Source organism: Loxodonta africana, chromosome 3 (genome assembly GCF_030014295.1).
Source record: "Loxodonta africana isolate mLoxAfr1 chromosome 3, mLoxAfr1.hap2, whole genome shotgun sequence".
In the NCBI taxonomy this organism is placed as follows: domain Eukaryota; kingdom Metazoa; phylum Chordata; class Mammalia; order Proboscidea; family Elephantidae; genus Loxodonta; species Loxodonta africana.
In genome coordinates, this window is record NC_087344.1 from 182,692,588 (window position 1) to 182,713,271 (window position 20,684).

At 42.6% G+C, this 20,684-nt stretch overlaps 1 pseudogene; it reads right to left on the reverse strand.

Moving 5' to 3' along the window:
• Positions 1-1,845: 1,845 nt before the first annotated feature.
• Positions 1,846-3,315, reverse strand: LOC100668997 (late cornified envelope protein 3C-like; annotated as a pseudogene).
• Positions 3,316-20,684: the final 17,369 nt, after the last annotated feature.

The window sequence follows — 20,684 nt, forward strand, 5'->3', positions numbered from 1 at the left end:
GAAAGTCCCCAGGAAGGAACCAGAACCAGGAAGCCCTGATGCTGCCCATGTACCAGCTTCTTAAGCCTTTGTAAGGCGTGCTATTCCTCACTGATTGGCTCAGTGTACATATACGTGCTAAGCATTTGCCAAGGGTTGGCGATGCTGAGAGATCTCCAACTGTTTTCAAGGACCTCAGAGTTGAGATGGGCAAATGTGGAAACAGCTAAGTAAATGCAATGTTCTAAGTGCCGTAACTTTGCACGAGCCTCCATGAGCACATACTCCAAGTGCCAAAGTCTGACACGGCACAGGGGAGAAGGCCAGACTCCCTACCTCTGTGAGCAATCAGCTCCTTCCTGTCCTAAGAGGTGGGCACTGTGAGCACCTGGGGACAGAGCCTCTGCACAGACACAGCCCTTTCCTGGGTGCCTTCATCACTGGTGCCTGAAAGTTGGTGAATGCAGGGTGTACTCTGTTACATGCAAGGGGTGGAGGAAGCCCTTTGCTTGCTGAATCAAAGGGAGGGAGGGAAGGTGGAAGGAGAGGAAACTCCAGCCTAGGCTTTCTTGTACAGTGCTGACTTCTCTCTGCTCAGTGCCCACAGAGGCCCTTTAAGAAGAGGAGAATCTGCCCTTCTCTTCCTTCCCCTTTTCACCCCAGCCAGGTCACTGTACCCTGTGCAGAGGGGAGGGGCTGTGAGCTGCTGAAGGGAGGGGAGAACCCTGAGCAGCCTGGTATGGGGGGAAAAAGCAGAATGAGGACACTGATGGGGAGTTGGAGAGACTTCATCATTTCCCAGGGCCCGAGACACAGGCTGACAGTGTCTGGACCGAGGCATGAAATGAGGCTACCTTGGTATCTGTAAAACAAAGCGAATGAGTCCCCTTGGGGCTTCTCAGACTCCTTCCCAGCAGCATCCTGGGCCCAGCTTCAGCAGTGGAGGAGAGAAAGTGGGCTGTAGAGGCATCAGCCTGGGCAGGTCATCTACCCTTGGTTCCTCCCATGCTGCTCCTTGCAGTCCTCAGGGCCTCAGTCAGTTGCAGCCCCCTGACCTGAGGCATTAACAGGCTGGTCACTACACAAGAGCATTCTGCCTGGGGACAAGTGAGGGCTGACATTCAGCTTGACCATTGCTGGCTGAGCTCTATGTAAAACACAAGTTTGTGTCCAGCTGGGTGCAGTGGTTTTTCTAATTCACTCCTAGGTGCCACATGAGTTAGAGGGCTGAGTGGTCTCGGTAGCAGCCAGAGACTTCAGACTCTGGGCCATAGTCATTGCCACAGCTTTCTGTGTTTTGCTGTTGGCATCTGTTGGATCTCACAGGCCTGTGCTGGTTCAGGCAAAAGCAGCTCCGAGAGCTGGAGCCACAGCAGGGAGAGCAGTGGTGAGGCATGGAGGTGAGCACTGGGTGGGCACCGGTTGAAGCAAAGTTAAAGAGAGCTAAGTGGTGTTGAGAAAGCAAAAGCTTTATTTTTTCATAGAGTCAGAGCCAGGTGATGACAATTGACTGGGCAGGTACCGGGGCAGGAATTTGTGGGCTCCTGGAGAACAGACAGGAGAGCCCTCTGGGGAGAACTCAGAGCCCTCTCCAGGGACATCTCAGCAGCTGGCTAAGGGAAGGGAGATAGATAGGAGTACTTGGAAAGTCCACACCAGGCAGGAGTGGGCCTTAGAACTCTGGTCTGTGGTCACTTTACAATTGCTCTTCTCAGTGGCATTGCCCAGTCATCAGACAGGAGGATCCTTTCTGGGAGGGCTCAAACCCTCCACAGGGACATCCACTTAGCTCGGCCTGTGAAAGTTGGTCTGAGAAAGGATGCATCAGGCTGGGGTGGTCCTTGGAACTTTGGGCCTTCACTTCCTTTACAATTGCTTGTCTCGTCCACACTGCCCAGAGCTGTGGCCACAGTGGGAGCCCCCGGACTGCTCACCACTGCCATCATCACTGCAGTCGGAGCTCTGGCGCCAGCATCAGTGGGACCTGTGGCGCCTGTGGTGGCTCAGGCAGCAGCCGGCCTCAGAGCTGGGGCCATGGCAGCCCCCAGAGCTGAGGGCACAGCTGGAGGAGACTTTGGGCAAGCACTGTGTAGGGGTCTTTGGGGGCACTTGGGTGAAGGGCACTTGGGAGGGGCCTGGCACTGCTGCTGGCTCTGCTGGCAGGACATCTTGGCTGAAGGGCAGTGAGCCTGGATAGATCAAAGAAAAAGGTCAATGCAAAACTCTAGGCCACTGTTTCCTCTATGAATGGTTTAATAAAACACTTGCTCTTTTGACCAGCTGCTTCCTTAGCTGTGATCTTCAGAAGGAAAATGGAAACTGGTTTAAAGTTAACCTGATCTGACAAGGCATCTCTTTCCCTCCACTTTGCTCTCCTGCCAGAAAAGAAGGCTGACCTCTTCTAACTGATCCCCAAGGCTTCCTGTCTTCATAGAAATGTGGAATCCAATACACCATTTGGTGTATTTGCTGAAGAATGTCTCTAGACGTGTGCATCTCTCAGGATGAAGTGTGGAGGGAATGCTGAGAGCCGGGGATCTGGCATGTCACAGACCCTGAGGTACCCTACTGAGGTTCCTTGCGTACTGTCCATATCCTTTGTCCCCAGCCGTACACCATCCTTTGTCCTCCTGCCTTCACATTAGACACCTCTGCTTCCCTCTTCCCCACTAAAGCCTGGGCTTGTCTTGCCAATGCTCCAAGTCAAAGCTCTGTCCCCTTCCAGACACTCACCAGATGCAGAGGAGGCAGGAGAAGGCTGTTCCTGAGGAGGCTGTGGATGAAGAGTCCAGGGCAGGAGCCCTTTTATCCTGTGCTGATTTGTGATGCACAGCCCAGGTATGCCGCTGCTTTCATAATCCGGGGAGGTGGCAGAGTTGAAAGGTCCCAGTCTAGGCCTCCAGCATCTTCCTGCATGCTTGATAATATCTGAAAAAAGAGACCCCGGAAGTCTTGATGACTGCTCAATATTTACCAGGAGGTGTATTGGGGACCTGCCATTTCTCCTCCTAACACGCATTCAGCGCAGATACTTTGACTTCAGCTCTGTCCCTTGTATTTTTTGGCGGGGGGGGGAGGGGGCCAGTGAGAATGTAGAGATGTATACGAATTGTTTCCTGACCTTCATTATTTCAAATCCAACTGGACAGACACCAGAAAAAGTAAACATAGATGTCTGGTATCATGTGATGTGTCCTGTGATACAAATGTTGCCGCAGACCTGTCTTTTGGATGTTGGTTCGCTATCAGGCCAAAACCAAACCAAACTCCTTGTCCTCTAGTTGATTCCGACTCATAGTGACCCTCTAGGGCAGAGCAGAACTGCCCCATAGGGTTTCCAAGGAGAGGCTGATAGATTTGAACTGCTGACCTTTCGGTTAGTAGCCTGAGCTCTTAACCACTGTGCCACCAAGGGTCCATATTCCCAAGGGGAGCGATACACTCAGAAGTAATCTGTTCCTGACTCCTAGGGGTGCTGAGTGATCTGAGTCCACTAGACCCTGGGAATAAGATGTATGGGGAAATGGATGGAGGGTGGGATCTAGACCCTGTTTGGGGCAGGTGAGATCCTTAATAGAACTTTATAGCAATTTATAAATTGCTTTATACAAGGCAAATTGAGATCTTCAGGCAAATAAAAGCAGTAAAGCCAAGGTAGAATTATATGGATGAGTAGACAAAATAGCAAAAGGACCTACAACTCTGAGATCACAAGAATCATAGTTAGTACACAAAAAAAGTTTGTCTATATTTACCTTCTTGTGTATATGTGATATTGATTATAAGAAAGTAAACTGATCCACAAGTATGAAATATTTAAGATAATTGAGGGAACTCATGAAGATGATTTTGTTTAATGCATTGCTAATGACGAGGTTGATGATGGTGGTAATGTTACGTGCATCTCATTTAATGGAACAGACCTGATGATTTCTCAGGTTTGTATATGATGATTTTTATAAAATCTGAAGCATATTTTCCCATTGAATTTTATTGTAGTATTAGAGATGAATTTCTCATTAAATTAATTTCTACTATCATAAGTAAGGAGCTCTGGTGGCGAAGTGTTTAAAGCAATCAATCGACTATTAACTGAAAAGTTGGTGGTTTAAACCATCAGTGGCTCTGAGGGAGAAATACGTGACAGCCTGCTTCCATAGAGACTTACAGCCTTGGAAACCCTGTGGGGTCACTATGAGTCAGAATCAAATCGACGGCAGTGGGTTTGGTTTTGGTTTGGTATCATAATAAGTGTATTTGGCTATTTATTTCCCAAAAATTACAGTAAAAAAATACAAGGGAACATTAACTATTTATATTTAAGTTAAATGATAATTTTTAATGAAACATTTGTACAGTAAATGTACGTGATTCTTTTTTGTACTTTACACGCTTTATAGAATTAACACATTCTTTTAGACATTAAAATACATTATAAGGATATGCATTTTACAACTGACTTTAAAACTTAAGGATCCTGTGTTTACTCTGAGATACCTGTGGTAGAAGGAATTCCACAGGGTCACAAGGAGTGGTGACTTGGGATAGGGGAAGGCGAAAGGGGTAGCAAGAAGCACTGACCCACCTCTCTGATGTTCTTTTTCCAGAATGAGACCTTCTGGGAGGGGATAGTTCCGGCTTAGTCCCAGAGCTATACTTGAATGTCCATTTCCCTTATTTTGTTGATGGCCCCACCAGTTGATAGTGCATTGGAAATAACTACTCATTAAGGGTAAAATTGGAACTTTCTCATACCCAACTGAGTAGCAAAGGTGAAGAGAGACCTACAGTGTTAAAAAACTCACCTCCGTTTTCCCCACATTGGAACCCAAGAGAATGCCAGATGAGAAAGGGAGCATCCTAATGAAGGTGTGTTTCTTAGTCAGTGTTCTCTAGAGAAATAGAAGCAGTAATATCTGTCTTTCTAGCTCTATATATCTAGAGAGACAGAGAGAAAGAGAGAGGTTTATTTATTTTATGGAATAGGCTCATGGGATTGTGGGAGCTGGCAAGTCCAAAATCTGTAGGTCATAATATAGGATGAAGATTCCTGCAGATTTGTGTCCCAAAATCTATAGGTCAGTTGACAGGAAGAGTGAGGAGGGAAGGAGTTCTGGAAAAAATGTCTATTTATAGTCTTGAGACAGAATACATTCTGGAGAAAACTCTTTTTTCGCTCTTAAGGCCTGTTACTGACTGGATGAAGCTTACCCACATTATGGAGGATATTCTACTTTATGTAAAGCGAAATGATTTAATCACATGTAACTACTTCATAATAGCATCTAGGCTAGTGTTTGACCAAACTGGGCACTATAGCCTAGCCAAGTTGGCACATAAAATTAACCATCACAACATGCTACCGGAAAATTTGGGAAACCCTGGTGGCATAGTGTTTAAGAGCTATGGCTGTAATGAAAAAGTTGGCAGTACAAATCCACGCTTCTTGGAAACTCTATGGGGCAGTTCTACTCTGTCCTATAGGGTCACTATGATTTGCAATCAACTTGATGGCAACATGTTTTTACTTACTTATTTATTTTTTTTGGTTTAAAGGATCCACTTTAGTCCTTAATTTGTGACTCTGGTTGGAGACACCACCTTCTGTCCTCTGTCTCACAGGCCAATATTTGCTCTGATCCCCTCCCCTTCCTAACTGCTATCACCAGCCCTCCCTTTCTGAGATTCCTTCTTCTTCAAATAATTCATTCCTTTACTTTATTCATTTAATAAACTTCAATTGAGCATTGCTGATATTCTCCAGGCAAAGACCATCATGGGCACACCCAGAGCAGAACAAAGTTGTGTTTATGGATTCATTGCAATGAAGGAAATAGTTCACCTTGTGTCTTAGTCATCTAGTGCTGCTATAACAAATACCACAAGTGGATGGCTTTAACAAAGAGAAGTTTATTCTTTCACAGTCCAGTAGGCTAGAAGTCCGAATTCAGGGCACCAGCTCTAGAGGAAGGCTTTCTCTCTCTGTCGGCTCTGGAAGAAGGTCCTTGTGATGCCTCAGTCTTCCCTTGGTCTGGGAGCATCTCAGTGCAGAAACCTCAGGTCCAAAGGAAATGCTCTGCTCCTGGCACTGCTTTCTTGATGGTATGAGGTCCCCCTGTCTCTCTGCTTGCTTCTCTCTTTTATATCTCAAAAGAGATTGGCTTAAGATACTATCTAATCTTTTTTTTTAGATTCTTTGGTCTATTTCTGTTTTTTTTTTTAATTAATTTTTATTGTGCTTTGAAAGTTTACAAATCAGGTCAGTCTCTCACACAAAACTTTACGTACACCTTGCCATACACTCCTAATTGCTCTCCCTCCAATGAGACAGCACAGTTCTTCCCTTACTCTCTCTCCTTGTGTCCATTCGGGTAGCTTCTGGCCCCCTCTGCCCTCTCATCCCCCCTACAGACAGGAGATGCCAACATAGTTTCATGTCTCCACTTCACCCAAGAAGGTAGTTCTTCACCAGTATCATTTTCCATCCCCTATGCCAGTCCAATCCCTGTCTGAAGAGTTAGCTTTGGGAATGGTTCCTGTCCTGAGCTAACAGAAAGTCTGGGGACCATGGCCTCTGGGGTCCCTCCAGTCCCAGTCTGACCATTAAATCTGGTCTTTTTACAAGAATTTGGGGTCTTCATCCCACTGCTCTCCTGCTCCCTCAGGGTTTCTCTGTTGAGTTCCCTGTCAGGGCAATAATCGGTTGTGGCCGGGCACCATCTAGTTCTTCTGGTCTCAGGCTGATGGAGTCTCTGGTTTATGTGGTCCTTTCTGTCTCTTAAGCTCAAAATTACCTTGTGTCTTTGGTGTTCTTCATTCTGCTTTGCTCCAGGTGGGTTGAGACCAATTGATGCATCTTAGATGGCCGCTTGCTAGCGTTTAAGACCCCAGACACCACTCTCCAAAGTGGAATGAAGAATGTTTTCTTAATAGATTTTATTATGCCAATTGACTTAGATGTCCCCTGACACCATGGTCCTCAAACCCCCACCCCTGCTACACTGGCCTTTGAAGCATTCAGTTTGTTCAAGAAACTTCTTCACTTTTGGTTTAGTCCATTTTTCTTGACCTCTCCTGTATTGTGTATTGTGTTTCCCTTCACCTAAAATAAAACTTATCTACTATCTAATTAGCAAAAACCTCTCTCCCTCCCTCCCTCCCTCCCCCCATCTCGTAACCATCAAAGAATATTTTCTTCTCTGTTTAAACTGTTTCTTTAGTTCTTATAATAGTGGTCTTATGCAATATTTGTCCTTTTGCAACTAATTTCACTCAGCATAATGTCTTCCAGATTTCCCCATGTTAATGAAATGTTTCATAGATTCAACATTGTTCTTTATTGATGTGTAGTATTCCATTGTGTGGTTATACCATAGTTTATTTATCCATTCATCCATTGATGGGCACCTTGGTTGCTTCCAAATTTTGCTATTGTAAACAGTGCTGCAACGAACATGGGTGTGCATGTATCTGTTTGTGTATAGGCTCTTATTTCTCTAGGATATATTCCAAGGAGTAATATTGCTGGAACGTATGGTAGTTCTAAGGAAACCCTGGTAGCGTAGTGGTTAAGAGTTTGGCTGCTCACCAAAAGGTCAGAAGTTTGAATCCACCAGGTGTTCCTTGGAAACCCTATGGGGCAGTTCTACTCTGTCCTATAGGGTTGCTATGAGTCAGAATCGACTCGACGGCAATGGATGGAAATGGATGGTAGTTCTATTTCTAGTTTTTAAAGAAAGCACCAAATCGATTTCCAAATTGTTTGTACCATTTTACATTCCCACCAGCAGTGTGTAAGTGTTCCAGTCTCTTCACAACCTCTCCAACATTTACTGTTATTTTTTTTTGGATTAATGCCAGCCTTGTTGGAGTGAGATGGAATCTCATTGTAGTTTTGATATGCGTTTCTCTAATGGCTAATGATCATGAGCATTTCCTCATGTATCTGTTAGCAGCCTGAATATCCTTTGCCCATTGTTTAATTGGGTTATTGTTTTATTGAGTTTTAGCAAAATCATGAGTTTTATGATTGAGTTTTAGCAAAATCACGTAGATTTTAGAGATCAGGCGCTGATCGGAAATGTCATAGCTAAAAACTTTTTCCCAGTTTGTGGGTAGTCTTTTTACTCTTTTGGTGAAGTCTTTGGATGACCATAGGAGTTTGATTTTCAGGAGCTCCTAGTTATCTGGTTTCTCTTTGGCATTTTTAGCAATGTTTTGTGTTCTGTTTATGCCACGTATTAGGGCTCCTAGCATTGTCCCTATTTTTTCTTCCATGATATTTATCGTTTTAGACTTTGTGTTTAGGTCTTTGATCCATTTTGAGTTAGCTTTTGTGCATGGTGTGTGGTATGCATCTTGTTTCATTTTTTTGCAGATGGATATATAGTTATGCCAGCACCATTTGTTAAAAAGACTGTCTTTTTCCCAATTAACTGACTTTGCGTCTTTGTCAAATATCAGCTGCTCATAAGTGGATGGATTTATGTCTGGATTCTCTAATTCTATTCCATTGGTCTACGTGTCTGTTGTACCAGTACCAGGCTATTTTGACTACCTTGGCTGTATAATAGGTTCTAAAATCAGCTAGAGTGAGGCCTCGCACTTTGTTCTTTTTTTTTCAGTAATGCTTTACTTATCCAGGGCTTCTTTCCCTTCCACATGAAGTTGTTGATTTGTTTCTCCATCTCATTAAAAAATGTCGTTGGAATTTGGATCGGAATTGCATTGTATCTATAGATGGCTTTTGGTAGAATAGATATTTTTACAAAGTTAAGTCTTCCTATCCATACCAGAGGGTATGTTTTTCCACTTATGTAGGTCTCTTTTAGTTTCTCGCAGTAGTGCCTTCTAGTTTTCTTTGTATAGGTCTTTTACATGTCTGGTAAGATTTATTCCTAAGTATTTTGTCTTCTTGGGGGATACTGTAAATGGTATTGATTTGGTGATTTCCTCTTTGATGTTCTTTTTGTTGGTGTAGAGGAATGCAACTGATTTTTGTGTGTTTATCTTGTATCCTGATCCTCTGCTGAACTCTTTCATTAGTATCAGTACTTTTCCTAAGGATTCTTTAGGGTTTTCTGTGCATAAGATCATGTCATCTGCAAACAGAGATACTTTTACTTCTTACCAATCTGGATACGCTTTTTTTCTTTATCTCGCCTAATTGCTCTGCCTCAGACCTCCAGCACAATGTTGAATAAGAGTGGTGATAAGAGGCAGACTTGTCTGGTTCCCATTCTCAAGGGGAATGCTTTCAGGATCTCTCCATTTAGGATGACATTGGCTATTGGCTTTGTATAAATGTCCTTTATTATGTTGAGGAATTTTCCTTCAATTCCTATTTTGCTGAGAGTTTTTACTATGAACGGATGGACTTTGTCAAATGCCTTTTCTGAATCAATTGATAAATTCATGTGGTTGTCTTTTGTTTTATTTATATGGTGGATTATATTAATTGTTTTTCTAATGTTGAACCATCCCTGCATACCTGGTATAAATCCCACTTGGTCATGGTGAATTATTTTTTTGATATGTTGTTGAATTCTATTGGCTAGAATTTTGTTGAGGATTTTTGCATCTATGTTCATGAGGAATATAGGTCTGTAATTTTCTTTTTTTGTGGTGTCTTTACCTGATTTTCATATCAGGGATATGCCGGCTTCTTAGAATGAGTTAGGGAGATTTCCATCCTTTTCTAGGCTTTGAAATACCTTTAGTAGTAGTGGTGTTTTGGAAACCCAGGTTGCGTAGTGGTTAAGAGCTACGGCTGCTAACCGAGAGGTCGCAGTTCAAATCCACCAGGTGCTCCTTGGAAACTCTATGGGGCAGTTCTACTCTGACCTATAGGGTTGCTATGAGTCAGAATCGACTTGTTGGCGGTGGGTTTGGTTTAGTAGTGGTGTTCCCCCTTCTCTGAAAGTTTGGTAGAACTCTGCAGTGAAGCCATCAGGGCCAGGGCTTTTTTTTTGTTTGCAGTTTTTTGAGTGTGTTTCTAGGAATTCATCCCATTTTTTCTAGATTTTCAAATTTGTTAGAGTACAATTTTTTGTAGTAATCTGATATGATGCTTTTAATTTCAGTTGGGTCTGTTGTAATATCGCCCATCTCATTTCTTATTCTGGTTATTTGCTTTATTTCCTGTTTTTCTTTAGTCAGTCTCGCCAATGGTTTATCAATTTTGTTGTTTTCAAAGAACCAGCTTTTGGTCTTGTTAACTCTTTCAATTGTTTTTCTTGTTCTCTAATTCATTTAATTCTGCTCTAATTTTTATCATTTGTTTTCTTCTGGTGCCTGAAGGTTTCTTTTGTTGCTCTCTTTCTATTTGTTCAAGTTGTAGGGACATTTCTTTGATTTTGGCTCTTTGTTCTTTTTGTATGTGTGCATTTATTGATATAAATTGACCTCTGAGCATTGCTTTCGCTGTGTCCCAAAGTTTCTCATAGAAAGTGTTTTCATTCTCATTGGATTCTCTGAATTTCTTTATTCCATCCTTAATGTCTTCTATAACCCAGTCTTTTGTGAGCAAAGTATTGTTCAGTTTCCAAGTATTTGATTTCTTTTCCCTGGTTTTCCTGTTATTGATTTCTATTTTTATACCGTTATGGTCTGAGAAGACGCTTTGAGATATTTCAATGTTTTGGATTATGCAAAGGCTTGCTTTATGACCTAATATGTGTTCTATTCTGGAGAATGTTCCATGTGTACTAGAAAAGAAAGTATACTTTGCAGCTGTTGGTTGGAGTGTTCTGTATATGTCTATGAGGTCAGGTTGGTTGATTGTGGCATTTAGATCTTCTGTGTCTTTATTGAGCTTCTTACTGGATGTCCTGTTCTTCACCCAAAGTGGTGTGTTGAAGTCTTCTACTATTATTGTGGAGCTGTCTATCTCACTTTTCAATGCTGTTAGAGTTTGTTTTATGTATCTTGCAGCCCTGTCATTGGGTGCATAAATATTTAATATGGTTATATCTTCCTGGTAAATTGTTGCTTTAATCATTATATAGTGGCCTTCTTTATCCTTCGTGGTGGATTTAACTTTAAAGTCTATTTTGACAGAAATTAATATTGCTACTCCAGCTTTTTTTTATTGTTGTTTGCTTGATATATTTTTTTCCATCCTTTGTGTTTTAGTTTGTTTGTATCTCTAAGGTGTGTCGCTTGTAGGCAGCTTATAGGTAGATTATGTTTTTTTAATCCAACCTGCAACTTTCTGTCTCTTTATTGGTGCATTTAGTCCTTTTACATTCAGCATAATTATAGATAAGTATGCGTTCAGTGCTGTCATTTTGATGCCTTTTTTGTGTGTGTTGTTGACAATTTCAGTTTTCCACTTACTTTTTTGTGCTGTGAAATTTTTCTTTGTAAATTGTGTGTTCCCATTTTTCATTGTAGTTGAATTTGTTTTTGCTGAGTTCTTATGTTTATCTGGGGTTTTATTTTGAAGTATGGGAGTGTTAGTCATTGTTGTGGTTACCTTAATATTTACCCCTATTTTTCTAAGTACAAACCTAACTTGTATCTCCCTATATCGCCTTGATTTCCTCTCAGTATGGAAGATCTATGCCTCCTGTATTTTGTCCCTCTTTATTGATTATTGTCATCTTTTACATAATGACATCAATGATTCTGTGTTTTGAGCTTTTTTTTTATTAATCGTATTTTATTTTTGTGATTTCCCTACCTGAGTTGATATCAGGATGTTCTGCTCTGTGTCCTTGTGTTTTGTTGATATTATTGACTTTCTGACCAAAGAATTTCCTTTAGTAATTCTTGTAGTTTTGGTTTGGTTTTTGTAAATTCTCTAAGCTTGTGTTTATCTGTAAATGACTTAATTTTGCCTTCATATTTGAGAGAGAGTTTTGCTGTATATATGATTCTTGGCTGGCAATTTTTCTCCTTCAATGGCCCATATATGTCATCCCATTGCCTTCTTACCTGCATGGTTTCTGCCGAGTAGTCCGAACTTATTGGTTCTCCTTTGTAGGTGACTTTTTGTTTATCCCTGGCTGCTTTTAAAATTTTCTCTTTATCTTTGGTTTTGGCAAGTTTGCTGATAATACATCTTGGTGATTTTCTTTTGGGATCTACCTTGTATGGGGTTCAATGAGCATCTTGGGTAGGTATTGTTTCATCTTTCACAATGTCGGGGAAGTTTTCTCTCAGCAGATCTTCAACAATTCTCTCTGTGTTTTCCGTTATCTCTCCCTGTTCTGGATTCCAATCACATGCAAATTATTCTTCTTGATAGAGTCCCACGTGAGTCTTAGGATTTCTTCATTTTTTAATAATTCTTTTGTCTGATTTTTCTTCAAATATATTGGTGCCAATTTCCTTATCCTTCATCTCTCCAATTCTGCATTCCAATTCCTCAATTCTGCTCCTCTGACTTCATATTGAGCTGTCCAGTTCTGTAATTTTATTATTAATCTGAATTTCTGAATGCTGTTTCTCTATGGATTCTTGCAGCTTATTACATTTTTCATTATGTTCCTGAATAGTATTTTTAATTTCTTCAACTGCTTTATCTGTGTGTTCCTTGGCTTTTTCTGTACATTGCCTTATTTCATTTCTGATGTCGTCCCTGATGTCTTGAAGTTTTCCATATATTAGTCTTTTGTATTGTACATTTGGCAATTCCAGGAATATATCTTCATCTGGGAGAGACCTTGATTCTCTGTTTTGGGGGTTTATAGAAGCAATCATGGTCTGCTTCTTTATGTGATTTGATATCGACTGCTTTCTACAAGCCATCTATAAGTTATTGTAATGATTTATTTTATATTTGCTCACTGAGTCTTGTTTTGTTTTAATATACCCAGGTGGGGTACTAGAGTGAGCTAACTTGAATGTTGGAGCCTTTGAAGCACTCATGTCCTGTTACAAGATGGTTAGAGCTGTTACCAGGTATATGAGCCTATGAGTCCATTTACTATTCTTGAGTAGAATCAGCTCAGGTGTCCTGATGGTCAGTCACCTAGTGTGTAGTGTAGGCTCTCACCTACTATCTTAGAGGAGTAGTGGTGATGGTCATATGCATCAGTTTCTGGTAGTGGTTGGGGTCACACTCCGAGGAGGGCAGGGTGCTGCCAGCCTTCTCCCAAGTGCCAGTGAGGAAGTAGTGCCTGTTCTCTAGGGTGCCCTGGTGGGTGGGCTCTGCAGCTGTACCTTAGGCACCCAATGCTTGTACCTGTAAAGACTGGTAGGCACCACTATCCTCAGAACACTTTCACGGGTGGCTAGGTGGTGTGGATGGAGCCTTACCCCTCAGTTCCCTGCTGTGGGTAGGTGAGGGCTCTGTTTAATAGGTAGAGCAGTATCAGACCTCCAAACCTGCCTCTCCACCACTCAGCTGAAACAATTACAGTCAGACCTTTAACAGAATTGCCTTTGCATTATAATAGCCACCTGGTTCTATGTAGGGGTGAAAGCCAAAGACTGTGGGTCTCTTATGCCTGGACTGGAGCTGATTCTGTCCTGATCTTCCAGCTTAGGGAAGTCAGGAAAGGACTTTTTCCCCTGATTATTAATTGCTGCTTTTCCCAGGCCAGGAGAATGGGTTAGAAAAAAAGCAGGGCTCTTCTATTTCTAGCCCAGGGAATTTGAATGTTAATGAAGCTGGCTGGGGCAGGAAGGGGAGGGAGGAGAGAGTAGCTTGGTAAAATAGACAAAATCGCTTATCTTGTGTGGGGAGGGCTGTTTTATCTGTGATTCCAGAGGGGTGTGTAGCCTGTGTGTGCTGGCTGGGTCCCCACTACGATTGCCTCAGGGGGTTCGGGCTGCGTCCCATGCTTGCCTTGTCTCAGGAATCCACCATCAGCTGCACTCACACCAAAGCACAGCACCAATGAATCAGGGCTGGGACGCTGCACTGGCTCCATGACTGGTCGCTGCTTCTGTGCAATCTCTTCCTCCCATGCCAGTCAGGTCTGTGTGTAGCCTGTGTGCGCTGGCTGGGTCCCCACCAAGATTGCCCCAGGGCGTTAGGGCTGCGTCCCATGCTTGCCTTGTCTCAGGAAGCCACCATCAGCTGCACTTGCACCAAAGCACAGCACCAAGGGATCAGGGCTGGGACACTGTGCGCTGGGCTCTGCGACTGGTTGCTGCTTCTGTGGGGTCTTTTACTTCCCTGTTACTCAGGTCGATTCCTTAGTTCTGTGTTTGATGGTCAGAGTTCGTAGATTGTCATGTATGTAATTGATTCACTTGTTTTTTTTGGGTCTTTGTTGCAAGAGCGTTCAGTGGAAGCTTCTGCCTAGTCAGCCATCTTGGCCCTGCCTCCAACACTATCTAATCTTGTAGACTTCATCAGTATAGCTGCCACTAATCCATCTTATTACATCATAATGATAGAATTTATAACACATAGGGAAATCACACCAGAACATAAAATGGTAGGCAATCATACAACCAAATAAGGGAATCATGACCTAGCCAAGTTGACAGATATTTTTGGGGGACACAATTCAATCCATGACACCTTGTATACTGTTGTGCTTTTTATAGGATTTGGCCTTATGTTAGGTAATTTTGGGAAGAGGTCAAGGAAGTGAAACTTTCCTCTGTATTGAGTGCTGTCAGAAAGCATTTCTATGATTGGGTATCTTAATAATTTTTAAGTAGGAAGTAGAGAAAATGGAGCAAAGTTAAAGCTATAATTGGTAAAGAAGTAGCAGTCACTTGTATTAGAGATAGAAATGTTTAATCGTTTTTGTGGTCCAGACAATGCTCTTATTTTGTCAGTGCTCAGAGTGGTGTTGTTCCCTTCTTGTCACAGAGTTAACTTGTTCATGTTGGACTTCCATGAAGTTGTTTATATTCAATAGAAGAGCACCATGCCATGGTCTAGCTACTACAGCAAGACCAGTTTACTGCCAGCAGCCTGAGGCTACTCTGTCTTTTCTCAGAAGCAATTATGGGCAAGGTACATGGTCAGTACTGAAAATTTGAGTATTGAAAAAAAGAGGCATAAGATCTTTCTTCAGGAAGCTTAAAGTCTAGCAGAGAGAATAAACTGAGAAAATTAATTGTATCAGTGATAAATTGTCCCAGAAGAATTAATTATACCGTGATAAAGGCTCCCCAAATGAAATTCTGAGAGCCATAGGATATGTTTAAAGGAAAAAAAAAAAAAAGGTATTGGAGTTTAGAGTTTGCTACAAAAGTGGATATTTATGTCTTTATATTTGTGGTTATCAGAATCAAGTCGTGTTCTTATAACAAAAGCAGGCATGGAGGCCACATTTTCCCCCATGAGGTGTAACTGAGGCATTGGGGGTGGGAGGCAGGGACCAATAATTCCAAAAGTGACAAAAATCATAAACTTTGGGCAAAGTTTCAAAGGTTCAAACACTCTTGTCAATGGCTGTCAAAGGCAGTTTTCCCTGTCCTTCATGAAAACAAGTGGGCGCCTGCCAGGCTTCCTGCAGCCCCACCTCTAACTGCCTGTCTTAGAAAGCTTCATACAAGTCCTGGAGATAGAGCTCATTTACCTCACCTTCATCTTGGTGAGCGTTATGGATTGAATTGTGTCCCTGAAAAATGTGTGTCACTTGGCTAGGCCATGATTTCTAGCATTATGTGATTGTCTGCCATTTTGTCATCTGATGTGATTTTCCTATGTGTTATAAATCCTACCTTTATGATGTTAATGAGGCAGGATTAGAGGGAGTTTTGTTATTGAGGTAGGACTCAATCTACATGATTAGGTTGTATCTTAAATCAATCTCCTGAGATATAAAAGAAAGAAGCAAGCAGAAAGACAGCGGGACCTCATTACCACCAAGCAAAGAAAGCCAGGAGCAAGCATCCAAACAGACTTGGGGTCCCTACACAGAAAAGCTCCTAGACCAGGGGAAGATTGATGACAAGGACCCTCCCCTAGAGCAAACACAGACAGAAAGCCTTCCCTTGGAACAGGCGCCCTGAATTCAGACTTGAGAGAATAAACTTCTGATTGTCAAAGCCATTCACTTGTGGTATTTCTGTTATAGCAGCACTAGATAACTAAGACGATGTGTTATTCCCATCTCTCACCTCTCCTTTTCCTCCTGAGATCAGATGCTCCACAGGCCCAACACACAGAGCAGTCATCCTGGGATGACAGAGAATAGCCATAAGATCACACCTGGTCACTTCCCCAGAACACAAGGGCAATTCCCTGAGAGCTGTGACTCCCAGGAGTCCTGTCCTGGGGAGCCCGGGCTTCCTGTGGTCCTGAGATATCAAGGAAATATAGACTGGTCTGGCTGGATGAATTTTGGGAGGATTTCATGACTTAGTAATTCCAATTATATTATAGGAACAAGCAGTGTAAGAGCTCAGGTTTAGCTCCTTGGAGTACATTTTGGACATTCCATATCAGTAATAAGGGATGAATCAGCAAACAACAAATCCTTCTCCTTTTGCTTACAAGTCGCAGTTCCTTCTCAGTTCTGTCCCCTCCCATCCTCATCATAATCTGCATTCCGTGGCAAACAGCTGAGTCATTCTTAAGGAAAAGGGGAATAGGTAGCCAGAAAGTGCCTCATACCTTCAATATCAGTTTGAAGGTATGTGTCCCTAAGGTTCTCATAGATCCTAATTCCCCCCTCAGATAAAGTTGTAGTATTTTGAGGTAAACACATCTTATCACATTCCCTGAGAAGGCCCCCGATGGATCCAGGATGTAAGAAGAGGTTGGACTATACATTTCTTCTTATATAGGGACATTGGCTAAAGTCCCAAAGTTAAAAATAATAGGTGCTACTTATCCCTAATTTTAAAAAGCAATCCCAGAAGAAACTACTGAGCATGCCAGCAGGACTTGCTAAGGACGGAACTCTGTCTCTCCCTTCTAGATACATATGCAGAAGGCTGTGCTTTGATGAGAATTTTTCTGGTAGGGGAGTTTTTGTCCTAGAAGAGAATGCTGTGGTTTTCCCTCTATCCTATGCATGGGAAGGGAAACAAGCTGATTGTCCTCAACAAGGGGCAGTTTAGGGGTGATGTTCAAGATAACAACTGTAGATGTTAAAGGTCCCTGCAAGAAAGGGAGACTGGATTTTTTATCCTTCAGCCAAATGCCTTCTTCAGCAGTAGATTTGCTGATCTGCCTTCTAAACCTACGATTGAAGTGAGAAAAGGAATTGAAAGTAAAGAACAGGGCATTGAGATAGGACAGCAGAGGCCAATGGAAAGAAAACCAAGCTTGTATTATCTTGCTAGTGTGTTCTTAGGATGGCTGTCTACTGGCGGAAAGACCTCAGCATCAGGAGACTGTGGGATTGTGCCAATGAGGATGGGAGCTTAGGGAGTGTCTGAAGAACATCTCTCATGTTTGGGGACTGTGCTGTGGAGATTCCTTGCAGATGTCCCAGAATAAGTCACATAAACACCTTGTAAGACAGCCCTCATGTGGAGCCTGCCACGCAGAAGGAACAGACAACCAAGAGAGGAGGTCAGTAGTACAGCTGAATATGAAACAATTGCTCCCTTTCTTTTCCCAGATCTCAACACAATGGAGGAGAAGAGGGGACCCAGATGGGAAGGGTCCTCCTTGGTGGATGAGTGAAAGAGCTGAATTTGTCCTAGTTCAACTCCAGTCTCTTGGGGAGGTCTAGTCAGTACTGGGGGTGTGGAGTGGGGGTGTGGAGAAGATTGGAGTTTGAAATTATGTAAAGAATGAAATTTGGCTGGTTTAGACTTTATCATCCATGAAAATGACTGAAGAGATGAGGAATCTCCCTGAGATATTTTCAAGGGGGTTTCGACACAGCCTAGGAGAGGGCAGTTCCTGGGAAACAAAAGCAAGAACATGAACTCCTTCCTGTTTGACTGCACTGAGTTTAAACTGTTTACTATATTAATTAGAAGACTCTTAGACTATCTTCATAACAAGGGTACAACTTTTGGATCCTCCTCTTTTTCTAGAATCAGTCAAATCAATAAATGACAAAATTCCATTTCACAAAGGACAAGCAACAGGCAAGCCTAGGGACATTGAAGGAAAGCTTCGTACTACAAAGGGACTGGGAAAATGAAACTAGGAAGTTACAGGGGGTGGGATAAATGATGGGTTTTCAAAGTTCAGAGGGAGAGCCTTCTAGGGATAGGAGCATCTTAGAAGATTAAGACGCAGAGGAGAAGGAATAGGGTGCTGTGCTGTGGGAGTCCCCTTATGCTGCTCACCTGTTGTCCAGTGTGGAAAAGGGAAACTACCTTGGAAGCAGTGCCCTGGTCAATTTGACACCATCCAAACTCTTTGGCTTCAACACCTGCCATCTCTGTCTTCAATTCTTTGCCACATTTCTTCTCTTGTATCTGTTTTCTCATCCCTTCCTGTCTGTCCTGAATGTGGGGAGAGGCATAAACATACTAGGACCAAGAAGGACCTGTACTAAGTCCTGAGTAGGTGCATCCCTGTAGTGACTGATACTTGGTGCTCATGGAATATACTTCAGCCCTGAGGGAGGTCTCATCTCTAGAGGGCTTGGGAGGGATCCGGGTTCATTCAATATGGGCTGCACTGCTGGAGGGTTGTTGGAAGCAAAAAGAGATGGGGACATTGAAAGGACTCAGTGACACTCAACAGAGAAAATCTGGAGTGGGCACCATAAGAGTATGGCAACAGGGACTGATATCTGGGGATTCTGCTGAGTGTGGGGCTTTCTGGAAATTATACCCAATATGGGGTTACAGAAAATAGGACACACTGAGAACTGGAAAACAGATCTTTAGTGATGCACACGGTTTACAAACAAAAATTAAGATAAGGGTTTATGGTGAATATATGACTTCCAGATTAAACAGCAAGTTCTGTATGAGAACTCCCACCCTAACCGTCACCACAAATCTCCCATGAAATTTCTCAACCTAGGAGGTGGCAAATATGGAGGAGGAAAAAGCACCAGGCTGAGAAGAGGTTTGTCTCTGGTTCACTGGATTCACCGGTCCTGTTTCTCTATGGTTTTCAGATCCCAGGTCAGCAATAGCCCCTAGACTCTTGGTCACTGCAATGTTTGAAGCAGACGGAGCTCTGATGCTGCACTCAATGAGATCTGTAAAACCTCTGATGGCTCAGGCAGATGCATTCTCCAGAGCTGAAGCTAAATCTGCCTCCAGAGTTATGGCTCAGCAGGAAGAGACTGCAGGTGGGCACTGAACAAGATTTTTGGATGGACACATTGGAGTGTACTTAGAAGGAGTTTGATATTACTCTTAGGTTTGCTTCTAGGGCGCTTTGGGGTTAGTTTAGTGACCCTAAGCCAAACCAAACCAGTTGCTGTTGAGTCAATTCCTACTCATGGTAACCCTGCATGTAGCACAGTAGAACTGTATTCCATAGGGTTTTTAAGGTTGCAGCCTTTCGGAAACAGATCGCCAGGGCTTTCTTCCATGGTGCCTTCTGGGTAGAGGTCAAACCTCCAATCTTTTGGTTAGTAGTCAAGCTTTAGTTGTTTGCACCATCCAGGGACTCATTTAATGAACCTAGATGAAGTAAAAAAATAAAAAAGCAGATTATTTCAGATGGTCACATCGAATTACAAAAGAATGACCCTTTTCCTACTTACTTCAAGGCTTGTACTCTGAACTCACGGATATCCTCCAAGTTTCTTGGCATAGATGACTGCCCACCTCCAGCACTGCGTCAGTTTGCTGAAACATCTCAATTGGTATTCCATCAATTCCTGGAGCCTTGTTTTTTGCCAATGCCTTCAGTGCAGCTTGGACTTCTTACTTCAGTACCATTGGTTCTTGATCATATGCTACCTCCTGAAACGGCTCAACATTGACCAGTTCTTTTTGGTACGGTGACTCTCTGTATTCCTTCCTGCATCATTCAATATTTTGCCCATAGAATCCTTCCACACTGCAACTTCAGGCTTGAATTTTTTCCTTCAGTTCATTCAGTGTGGGAAATGCCGAGTGGGTTCTTCCTTCTCGGTTTTCCAACTCCAGATGTCATGGATTGAGTTTCATCCCCCCAAAATATGTGTCAACTTGGTTAGGCCATGATTCTTAGTATTGTGTGGTTGTCTTTCATTTTGTGATTGTAATTTTCCTATGTGCTGTAAATGCTAATCTCTGCCTGTGGTTAATGAGGCAAGATTAGATTATGTTAAAGAGGATTAGGGTGGCATTGTAACATCCTTACTAACATCATATCCCTGATCCAATGTAAAGGGAGTTTCTCTGGGGTTTGGACTGCACTACCTTTTATCTCACAAGAGATAAAAGGAAAGGAAAGTGAGCAGAGAGTGGGGACCTCATACTACCAAGGAAGCAGCACCAGGAGAAGAGTGTGTCTTCTGGATCCAGGGTCCCTGCACCTGAGAAGCTCCTCAACTGGGGGAAGATTGATGACAAAGACCTTCCTCCAGAGCTGACACAGAGAGAGTCTTCTGCTGGAGTCGATGCCCTGAATTTGGACTTCTAACCTCCTAGACTGTGAGAGAATAAAATTCTGTTTGTTGAAGTCATCCACTTATATTTCTGTTACAGCAGCACTAGATGACTAAGACACCAAGTCTTTGCACATTTCATTATAATGAATAAAATTAATTTTCTCGAGCCATCCTTTGAAATCTTTTGTTCAGTTCTTTTACTTCATCATTTCTTCCATTTGGTTTAGCTGCTCTGTGTTCAAAAGCAAGTTTCAGAGTCTCTTCTGACATCCATTTTGATCTTTTCTTTCTTTCCTGTCTTTTTAATGGCCTTTTGCTGCC